Genomic DNA, 3,732 nt, shown 5'->3' on the forward strand with positions numbered 1-3,732 from the left:
GCCTGCTTGCCTTATTTTATATATATTCCATGATTAGTAACCTTATGGTTTTCTCAAAAGCTCAACTTGGGAATTATTAAAGGAGTCTTACAGTAGATTTTAGAAAGTTAATATTATCTGATTTTTATCCACTATTGAACCACTTATTTGTTGAGATGAATCTACTGCCCCAGATTCTAAGACAGGTAAATTTTAAGCCTATGAGGCTTTGTGTCTGGACAGGTTTGCTATTCTCAACAAAATCAGAGTTTTGCTTAAAGAAAAAAAATAGATTTCCCCCCCAATATCTCCTATCCTATATAATAAAGAGCTAATTTGCAAATGGTGTCACACCCTCACGCCATCACGCTGTAATGGCTCAGAAACTCAACACTGGGGAGAGAGGAATGGGGACCAGCCAGGCACAAATGAGCTCACGAGAGACAAATGGGGACCAGCCAGGCTGCGGCCCAGGGCGGGACAAGCTGCCCGCTCCATGGTCCCAGGTGCCAGCAGCTGCGCCTGTGCCTGCGGCCCGGGAGTGGGACAAGCCACCCACCCCGTGGTCCCAGGTGCCTGCGGCTGCAGCCCAGGAGAAGCTGTCTGCCCACAGTCCCCTGTGGGTGAAGCCAGCCTGGGTCCTGGGTGCCTGCAGCCAGCCGGAGGAGGGCATCCTGGGTCCCAGGTGCAGGGCAAGGCAGAAGCAGTTAGGGGCAATCAGGCTGGTAGGAGAGCAATTAGGGGCAATCAGGCAGACAGGTAGAGGTGGTTAGGGTGATCAGGCAGGCAGAAGTGGTTAGGGGCGATCAGGCAAGCAGGCAGGCAGGAGAGCGGTTAGGATCCAGTGGTCCTGGACTGCGAGAGGCAGTCATATATCCCCTGGGGGGTCCCAGATTGGAGAGGGTGCAGGCCAGGCTGGGGGATCCCCCCCACCCCTTCCCTATGCATGGATTTCATGCACTGGGCCTCTAGTTTTTTCAATAATTCCCCACAATCAGCATACTTCATATGCTCTGCTATTTATCCTGAATTGGTGACTAAGGTCACTGTTGTTACCACAGGGCAGTTCAACCTCTCCTTCTTATTCCTGCTTCCTTGTGTCTCAGTGGTATTTTTCCTCAGAGGATGTCTCCAAAATTCTTGTATGCAGGATGTTCTAAAACTATATATCACCACAAGGACAAGTTACTGGATGAAAGCTACCCCCAGAAAGGGACCACAGCCTCGGTCAAAGCAGCTTTCTTTGGCTGAGGGAAATTCCTGGCCACTACCTTGATCTCACAGCCAATGTCCCTTCCTCAGACCTAAATGTCATAAGGTTGGCTGTGATGGTCTTTTTCATGTGTCGACTTGGATAGCTTAATGTCCTCAGCTATTTAATCAAATGCCACTACTACTGTATGTGTTTCTTCAGAGGTTACTTTGAAGATGTAGTTAAAGTTCATAATCAGTTGACTTTAAGTAAGGCAGATTATCCTCAATATTCTGGGTGGGTCTGATTTAATCACTTGAAAGGTTTTAAAAATGGAACTGAGATGCTTTGCAGAAGAATTTCCACCTGTAGACAGAAGCGTTAGCCCATGTCCAAGATTTCCAGCCAGCCCTTCCTGTCAGCCTGCCCTACAGATTTGGGTCTTTCCTAGTCAACCTCCATAATCATGGAAGCCAATTCCCTACAACAAATCTCTTAAATATAATCTCCTACTGATTCTATTTCTTTGATTGCACTTTGCCTGATAGAGTGACAAACCACAGCATCCATTGGTAATATCAGTTCTATTTCCATAGTAATTAGAGTTATTTTCCCATTCTAGGATGGGAACCCCTATTCTTTCATTTCCTATTGGTCTCTTTGCATAAGGAGTCTGAAGTAAGTGTGGGTTCCATAGATTACAGTTTATAGGACTCTTGTTCTGTCCCTAGATTAGAGTACAATCATGTACTGCTTAACAACAGGCATACATTCTAAGAAATGTATCATTAGACCATCTCATCACTGTGTGGAAATCATACTGTCATACACAAACTAGAGGGTATAAGCCTACTACAGTAATTACCTGTGCTGTATTTTTCTATGATTGGCAGCTCAGTAGGTTTATTTATATGAGCATCACCACTAACACTTGAGTATGGTAGTATAAGCCCTGACAGTTGGCTTTTCTTTTTGTGATTCAAGTTCCCAACTTAAGGTTTGATAATATAACCACTTCAGTGAGGCATCCACTTCAATGGAGGCTATTCAATAGACACATTACTAGCCACAGGGCTACACAAAGGTCAAGGCCACCTCTCCTCATTGAGGCTCCTTTGTTTTAAAGATCTTGGTTGATTTCCACAACTGACCATTTGAGTTACTTGTTTTTGCTTTTTTTCTCCCTGTCTACACTATATTTTAAATCTATCAATAAGGAATGAGCCTGAGAAACTCTAGGCCTCCACCCCTACACAATAAACACAGAACCTAAGCCCATTCTGTCCTTTTCTCTCTCTCCCCAGCCCCTCAACAAGATCTTGCTGTGCTCCCTAGCATGCCCAGGACCTGTAAGTAATAAACTATTTTCTCCTTTAAAGTTTCCTAATGGTCATTTCTAAAGGGTGCCATGCAGTCATAATAAGAACCAAAAGGGTTGGTTTAGAAAGGGGAGATGTCTGTGGGAGGCTCCCTAGAAGTCTAGGTAAATGCTACCAGTCATTTCTAGCAGATATCATTATGATCCATAGACAAGATCAACACAAAATAGTAATATGTTGAGCTACTATGTTAGATGCCTGTGACTCACTAGATAATAGAAATTTTTTCAGCTGCATTATAATCTTATGGGGCCACCACTGTATAGGCAGGCAGTCTGTTGTTGATCAAGACATTGTTAAATGGCACATGACTAAAATTGTGGAGGAGTGCACCACAGATTTCCCAAGTGAGCACTGGAAGTGATGACAAGTGAGATTATTCCTACTCCTACATATGTTTGTCCATGAACCCAGATTCTGCATTTTGGGGACATAGCATCAGACAATAATTGTTCATTTAGGGTACACTGTCATGGGAGATGGGTCCCCATCATCTCACACACATTTCTAAGATGCCACCTCACCTCTACTAATAAATGATCATTCTCTTGCTCTATCAAGTTGGCAGCTTTTGAGTGGTACAGTGTGTGTAGACAGACCCTGGTCATGTACTCAAGGCAAAACCTCTTTGCTTTGGATCCCTTAGTCTGATATGAGGTTATATAGTGTCATGTGTTTGTCGATCAAACATGCTTTAAATAGTCTGAGAGTGGTGCTGATTGAGGTATTGGGGGTAGACAAGGCAGACACAAACCTGTGCTGAATATAGTAAAGATGAATTGCTGAATCTTCAGGGTGAAATGACCTAATTCATCAACTTGCCACAACATCACTGGTTGGTTTCCTTAAGGAATGGAGTCATTTCAAGGGTTTAGCACTGTTGGTAGATGCTCTTATGCTTTTTGCCCATTCCTACAGTCCCATCAACATCTATGTTCCCCAAAACTTTGTCCTCAACCTCCCAATCTTTCTTCTTCCAAGCTCTTGCGTACTGTCCATGAGTCTTCTTATAGTATTCCTACCTCAGAATATTTCTTTTTCCACACAAATTAGATGAGCAGATTCACCGACCAACAGTCTGCCTACTGGTCAGAGTGACCTTGTTATATATAATTTTGGGAGGCTGAGAATTTAACCCCTATTATAACTCTTCTACAACTATAAATAAATCCTGCTCCAAAC

This window comes from Myotis brandtii, unplaced genomic scaffold (genome assembly GCF_000412655.1).
Source record: "Myotis brandtii unplaced genomic scaffold, ASM41265v1 scaffold203, whole genome shotgun sequence".
NCBI lineage: Eukaryota > Metazoa > Chordata > Mammalia > Chiroptera > Vespertilionidae > Myotis > Myotis brandtii.